Below are 8,152 nucleotides of genomic sequence, written 5' to 3'. Positions count from 1 at the left end.
AATCCTATGAAAATCCTTTGAATCAAAGAGGCCCTAAAGATATGTCTTCGTACATTTAGGGCTCATAATTTAAGTTCACCGTGAGCACAAGAGCTTCCACGCCAGCTATGTGGGGTGAAGTTAAACAGGTCACATCCAGACCAAAAATATAGGTCTTGCTTTACATGAGTGTATCTAGTGCTGAACAAACATCGGAATCCAGGCACTACCACAGCAGCATCTGGCAAGGCAGCTAACAACTGCCCGAAGTGTCAAAATATAACCTAGGGGTTGTCATCTAGACTTGCATCTTCAAGAACCAAACTACCTTTGCTATCACCTCTTAACTTCTCATAACAGCACTTCCAAGATCATGAAATCCGGCAGCACACCCCTGTTTCCTCTCATCAAAATCACCTCATGGGCAAATGGAGCTTCAGAGATAGTGTAGCCGGTTCTGCACATTTTTTTAATAGAGCAAAATCTTTCTGCGGCATGAGAAATGTGCATCTCCCCTTACCCACGCGCTTACCGGTGTGAGATGATTTTCTAGGTAAAGCCGATCGACTTCCCTGATGTAATTCAGAACGAAGAGCTGTCCTTGCTGCGAAAAAAAGGTATTAGTCCATATCCGGGTCGTCGAACAAGGCTGGCAAATGTGAATTGCATCAAATGCCTTACATATCACAATTAAAATGCAAACCCACGTTGTAGTTAATCGTCCAGCCCTTAGCAGACACATGCCACCCAGCAATGTTTGCATGAATGCAATGCCGAAGGCCATCTAGGATGAGGTTTGCATTGTTCTCGTGCTTATATCACATCTCCTCAATAGGCTCAGATGTCTCGCATGGGTCCATCACTAACATGGTCATTTCTTCCATGTCGATGACATAAAGTCACCAGCCATCCAACATAGGCACTGACAGCATCAGCTACGAAAACAAATTCCCATAGAAATTCCCACTGCAAGTAGTATTTTACCCTCTGCTGTTATGGAACTATTTTATCCTCAAGCACCGTAATCAGGATGGACACTGTATAGATGCGAATGGTCCCCTTCAAATCGAACAATAACCAACCTACTCAAAATAATCAAACTCAACCTGTTGAGAGTATAATTGCTGAACAGTATAATTGTGTTTATATCTCTTTATCACATCAAATTAAATGGCCATTTACCTGAAGTGCTGAACTAATAAGTTTTTGAACTGACCAAAGGCAGCAAACATAGTTTCAGTACTTGATTATGGTGATAGATTTTAATCATTTTAGTAGATTAGTTTACTGAAAACTGAATAAATTGTCCTCGCTAATTTGTGTTCCGGTTTCAATTGTTTTGAATTACCATCCCGGCCTCCAGTGCCTCTCACATGGATCCAGAAAGATAAATTCCTCCCTCTCTCTCCCTTTTCACCACCTCTTCCGGAACTGTGCACTAGTCGCAGGACACTACCACTCGTCTGACGATCTATCATGCTTGTGGCCCAACTCCTTTCCTTATCGCTGCTTCTCTGCCGTCATTGCAGCGGCTGCCCTTCCTCCTGGACTTCTGTTTGTGCAACCATGACGTCTCATCCTGTTGCCCGTTGCCAGTTGGGCCTCCCCTATACAGTCATAGTGCTCTGACTCAACAAGTGCCTCCTGCTATGGTAACATTGTGCTAGCTAGATAATATTCATTCCTTTCACTCATTAAGAGAGAGAAAAATTGGTCAGAGTTCTATAATAATATTTAATTTGTTCGCCTGGTGTTAACTTACTTTGGATCATTATATTATTTTCAGACCTTGCTAAGTAAGCTGGCATGGTTCTCGAAAATGTACTCAATATGCATATGTCATATATAGGATCTCCCATCACACCATGTGCCACTTTGATAGGAACTGATGGTCTTGTAGCAAGTGTTACTGAGCTCTTCAAAAAGAAAAGGAAATATAATTAAAGCAAATTTAAGCAACTAATTTGTCCAACTGTTTAGTAATCCATGTTTGATTGGCACATTTTCAGGTCACATTAAACACAGAATGTCACCTCTTTGCACTAAAATCACACATTGATAATTCAAGATACTCTATTTGTTGTATTTAAACACACCGCTCTATTCCACAAAACACCATGTTAAAATCTTGTACCAAACATGAAAATCGGTTGATCTATTCGACCATTCCTAATTAGTAATTACTCGAGCATTGTCACCAAAAAATTCTCCAGCAAGAGTTTATATGTTGGTGTTGGTTTTGTGGTATTCTGTGATCCTGGGAGAGCCAACGGAAGTTTATCACTACTGTGTATAATATCAGATCCTTCAACTGAATTTTTATCTCCCCAAATAAAGCAGCTGCAACAATGAAATTTCTGAATAAGTGCATATATTCTACGAACTGCTGGGTGTTGGCATCTTTACAAACAAAATTAAGTCCCTTAAGATGGGTTCAGTATAAGAAAAACACTCACGCTAATGGGTTGATTTCCAATTTGGTTGTCTGCCGCAATAAAATAAAAATAAAGCAGAGGCAACAATAGTGATATTTCTGAATTAGTGAATATATACTCTCAAATGCTGGTTGTTAGTATCTTTCCAAACAAAATTAAGTCCTTTAAGATGGGTTCAGGGTAACAACACTCACACTAATTGTCAGATTTCCAATTTGGTTTGACTAATTCCACAACCCTACATGCTTTAACTTGACTAATTCTGCAACCCTTCGCCGACGTCGTCTCCTCGTTTACATCCTGGCCCACAACCCAGGTGTATTCTTTCATTTCCTTATTTATGGAAGCACTTCTATCTAATGCCAGCATTTAATGCACCACATCCCAATATGCACCTCAACCGCCCAGATAAAGAGTACAGGTGTGCCCGCAATCAGAAACACGGTGTCCTATCATCAGGCTGATGAGTACAGACTCGCAATACCATATTATGTAGGTGCTCCCTCACCGAGAATAAAGGTTCAATTGTGTACCTCGATGAGATGTAGGGGGTTCTAGGTCTGATTCCATGTCAATCTGGGAGTAGCGGCATAGGATTATGGGCATCAACTCATGATCCATAAGGGTGTTCCCGGCTAGCTGTTCCTTTGGAGCAACACCTGATATTCGTATAAACCTACGAACTTTGTGGACAAGGGAATTCCTACAAAAGCATATGAATAAGTATTAGCAACACGTTATGTTTAAATGCAGACGTATTTTAGTACATGTGTGGGGTAACTACCCTGGATAGTTCTTGACCAGATGCAGAACTGAAGAATGTATCAAAATTCAGAGACACTTGCTTCAGGTCAGTATGGAACAACACCACTGTTGCATGGGTTAGTCTGGAAACCAGGGCAGAAGATATACTTTCGCCCTGTGAGCTCGTCTCGCGGTTGTCTAAGGCTTTAGATAAAAGTATCGTGTAACTGTAGCATGGAATTATGTAAGGCTTCAGATAAAAGTAATAGTTGGATTATCAATATTTTTACAACCATACCTTGCAGTTTGAGTATGATGTAACATCCTTGCCGATGCCAGCAGCCATATTGATCATTCTTCTAACAGACTGTCCTGATCAAAGAGGTTGATGCGAGGAAGAACATCATGCTCCTTGTTAACATAGCGATAGGTGAAGTGTGTATCTTTTGAACCGACATCCGCGAAAACCTCCATCGTCTTCCGTACATCGTCCTCTGCTTTGCTCATGGCTAATTTTCCCACATAGATTCTTCCGTGCCCCATTTGTGAAGGGAACATTCACCATCGACCAAAAAAACTCCTACAACGATGCATACCATGGTTAGGATATGGTATTCATGCTGCTGACGAAGGACCTACTCTAACCCTGCAATCAACATGCAACTGCTGATGTGAGTACAACGCCACATATCCCCATTCCACGGAGAAAATGTACAGATGATGAAACCCTTAGATCTCTTTCATATTCATCTAGTTTTTGTTAACAATCAAAGTTCGGAATTTGCTCACAATTTCCTCGCCAAATTGCACTTGGAACTGAAATAAACTCACTCTTATCTCCACGCTTTCAGACCAATGCTGCAAATTTCGACAGAAAAATCCCCTTTTGACAGTCACTACCAATGTTGCTGAAAAAAATCTTTCAATTTCCAGTTTGCACCTAACTAAATCCCTCATTCGTCACACTTGGCTGCTATTCATCCTAGTCTGTACTCTGATTATTAGCAGTCAATCACATATGTCTGCACTTGCTGAATCCGACTTGCACTACTAATTTTTGGATTGAATATCTTGATTCCTAACATACCTGTGTGCCCATCCTGAAGTTCTTGGATCCATCTTTCCTGCCGACTGTGCCGAGGCCTGTGGGGAATCCTCCCTCTGATCTCTAGCGGCTGCCTCTACCGCACAAATCTTCCCATAGAATGGGGGTTGATTCTGCTCCGTGCCGCCACAGGATAATGGAGGGGCTCCATAGGGATTTCACAATCATTAACCTCCTCAGGCACCATAAATCTGACAAGAAATCGGTCCAAGCTTGCATTAGGAACTCCATGGGATTAGAAAGAACAAGAAAAACAAGGGAGACCTTTTGGTACCTTTTAATCGGTTGCATAAGGAACTCCATGCCCACTGGCAGATCTTGCCCCCTGATTGAATCGCTTCTCCACAGCCTCGGCGCTCTCTCTCTACTTGCAAAATCCAGAAGGGTGAGGTAGAAGACGACTGTACCACACCAACCCCACCACTTACCAGCCATTCCGTCGATGCAGATAACGGAAAGTAACTTTTCTGATCCACGGATCAGGAAGAGGAATGTCGTCCTGAGTCATGGCTCGGCCAGCTGCCGTCGACCACCACGTATCCTCCGCCTTCCCTGGCCCACAGCTCATTTGTATTTCCACCTCCCACTCCTTTTTCTAGCGCTCGCGTATCTGGCTCATGCCATAAATGCATCGCATCGCCAGAGCCAATTCAACCGCCCAGATACCGAGCTCATGTGTGCTCGTGAGCAGAAACACCGCTTTCGTAGTAACATAGACTAGTAACATGCATATGTTACTAATCTATATTACTACCTCTATAATAGGGAGTGGCATATGTGTAGTAACATGCAACACTTCATTTATTAGGCTATAGACTCATCTTGCCTTGCGATGTGTGGCGTTAGACTAGTCATAGTGGGAGTAACTTCAGCAGTAACATCGAGTCAACTCAGCAAATTTTCTTATGTGACAATGAGTTAATGAGGAGAGAGGTAGTTGTAGTAACTTAGCTAGTTACTAGTTACTGTAACATCACATGTCCCAATGCAATATGAGTCTATAACCTAATAAATGAAGCTTTGCATGTTACCACGCTTATGTTACTACCCACTATGAATGTAGTAACATAGTATAGGAATATGTGTATGTTACTATTGTATGTTACTCTCCATTATGGCTAGTCTTACTCATACTACTAGTAACTAGCTATGTTACTATTTTCCTCTCTTTCTTCATTTATTGCTTGCCACATCATCTATTTTATCTAGATATGTGTGATGTTACTACCTATGTTTACTCCCACTGTGGGTAGTCTTAGGGATATGACTAGTTGCGAGCATCTCAATGCACATGGATTATTGGGAGTTAAGTTTAGTACTCCCTCCGATCCATATTAATTGTCGCTGATTTTGTACAAAATCAGCGGCAATTAATATGGATCAGAAGGAGTAAGTGAGTTAGGAATTAAATAAAAGGAATGTGTTAGAGTTCAATTTGTTGATAATTAGGATTATTTGACTCTTTGGATTAGAACTTTGAACTTGTGACTAGAACTTAGAACATGGGGTTCGTGTCTGGTTTATTTGCTTTCCTGTTAACTACACCAAAAATCAACTTTACTCTCTTTACAGGAAAATCAACTACACTTCATGAAACTTGTTTCTTAGATTGGTTTACCTTCCAATTTTAATACCAAACAAAACAACCTCCCAAGCATCGAAACTAGAGATTTGCCCATCTATACTAGAAGTTGTTTCGTCAGTATCATGGTGTGTTTATCTTTTCAATGAAAGTTGATATGTGGAGGTTTAAACTAGCAGCCAACTTTGCTTGACGTGTTCATCTACCGTACATTGTAATGGTCACTATGTCGGGCAGTTAGGATGCATGCTCTTTATCTTTGTCATTGCCGAAACTAGAACCTTTGGCGGTGTGATTGCTTCAAAGAACAATGAAACAATTAGTGACCATTGCTAGCCATCCTTGCAATTTCAAGTTTTACCAAACCACATTAGGATTGGTGAAATATCCGGGTTTTTGTGCAAGTGCTTAAACTCTGGAATTCTCTGTCTAAGATCCACCTAAATCCTAAGGCCAATGATGTTTTGACATGAAAGTAGGAATCCAAGGATGTCTTATCGACAAAGTCAGTTTACACATCATATTTTAACACTTCGATCATTAACCCCGCAACAAAGGTGATCTAGTTGTCTTGGGCTCCACTTGGATGCAAAAAAATCTATGGTTGGTCACTCATGAGAGGATTTGGACAGCTGGTCACCTGCTAAACGTGGTCTTCCCATAACGAGCGATGTGTTTTATATGGCACACCCGGGAAAACATTTGTCACCTGTTCATGGAGTACTGTGCAGTGATCAACATAACTAGCATCGAGAATATAGGTCATCTTGTTTGTACAAATGAGAGATGGCCAAATTTGAAGGGCAGGGAAAAATAAAACTATAATTACATCCTTGAATCCCGCTTCCTTTTAGTAGAGCAACTTTGGCTATTGAACTAGCCATGCCAAAGAGGAATTGACCAAAGCGCCATACCTCTCTTATATCTATTATGACATTTCTGGTGAGGAGCCTTGAACAAGAAAAGCTGATTCGGGTCTCCTTCTTTGTTAAAAAAGGTTACAAGAGCAAATGTTTTTAGAAACAAATCTGGTCGGGTGAGAGCCCTGACGAAAAGAAGGCAGATAAGAGAGGGCTCAGATTGTCACTATTTATCTAAGTGACCCAAACATTCCATCAAATGGTTGTATACTGGTTCGATCGGTTGCTAGGGATTGGCCCAATTGTTGGTAATGTATTTACTTCTTGTTTTGCACGTAGCTGGGTCCAATCAATCTTCAGTCGTACATGTAGTTACATTGTAGGGTGTAGTATGTAGCATGTTAGCCATTTACCACATCATCACATGATTTTGTAATGTTTTCACCCAACATTATTTAATGACAAACCTATTGTCACTTAAGGGGAACTCATCACATGTAAATAAGAAAAATAAGTGCTTCACCAACCATCACCTATGTGAATATTAATCACCCTCCCCCCATTATATAGGCCCCTTTGTTTTGACGGGAATAGATAACATCGTGCAATTGTTTCACTTTCTTTTAACTTGTTTTGCAAAACTAGGTTAGTCCATCAAGTACGCGTCACACATGTAAAAATAGATGATACATGAGAAAAGCCAAAGAGTCTTATGGGTCGACCAATGGGAATAGGAGGCATTAGTAACCGGGTTGTGGCAATTAGTTTCAGACACCATCGAGGTTCAACATTGGCGACCTTGTCTTACGTCTCATTCAAGACAAGACAGACCACAAACTCAAGTCGCCATGGGAGGGTCCGTTCATCATCGACGAATTGTTGCACGACAGAGCACCTTGGAACATCCAACTGCGTCGTTGAGCTGAATCCTTGGAACATCCAATTGCTATGTTCCTTTTGCACCTGACCTTTTTTAGTTCATTTCTATTCATGTTTAGTTCGATCAGACATTATATGAGTTGAATAAAGATGGTTTAACCCAAGTTGGTCCTGTCTAAATTTCCTTTATCCTTTGATCGTGCTAAAATACTGATCACCCCGCACATGTGTCATTGGTCAAATTGCAGATCTCCCGGGCCGGGGCTGCGTCAGCAGCATTATATACGCCACATCCCGGCTGAAAATTACTCTTCCTAACTTACATGCTTGCTTATGATTTGGTGTGCGCCTTCTCGCACACATAGTCATGATCAAATCATGAAATCAACATGCAATGTACTCCAGCTGTGTTTGCACAATGTGGATGTCGCACTGTAGTGTGGTCTGTAAGTTGAATGCTAAGAATTGCAGTCTGGGTTAGTACCTGACATTTTTACAAACCAAAATTTGAGGGAATGGTGAACTTGCTATCGTCAGGAGCATGCGTGTACAAATACAATGGTCTCTC

The 8,152-nt window shown here is 41.2% G+C and overlaps 1 long non-coding RNA gene across 5 annotated transcripts; it reads right to left on the bottom strand.

The window, feature by feature from the left end:
- On the bottom strand, window positions 1-4,849 carry LOC125525398 (uncharacterized). 5 transcript variants are annotated; one of them, XR_007291282.2, is made up of 6 exons: window positions 4,538-4,849; window positions 4,246-4,454; window positions 3,457-3,738; window positions 3,199-3,385; window positions 661-3,117; window positions 1-583 (listed from the first exon to the last, which is right to left on the bottom strand). It is a non-coding gene; the product is annotated as an uncharacterized LOC125525398 (long non-coding RNA). The 5 variants fall into 5 exon arrangements; XR_007291283.2 differs by having other exon boundaries at window positions 687-3,117; XR_007291284.2 differs by having other exon boundaries at window positions 116-2,319; window positions 2,948-3,117; window positions 4,538-4,841.
- Window positions 4,850-8,152: the final 3,303 nt, after the last annotated feature.

This window comes from Triticum urartu, chromosome 7A (assembly GCF_056163025.1).
Source record: "Triticum urartu cultivar PI428250 chromosome 7A, HENAU_Tu73, whole genome shotgun sequence".
Lineage (NCBI taxonomy): Eukaryota > Viridiplantae > Streptophyta > Magnoliopsida > Poales > Poaceae > Triticum > Triticum urartu.
This window is presented reverse-complemented; position numbering and strand designations above follow the sequence as displayed.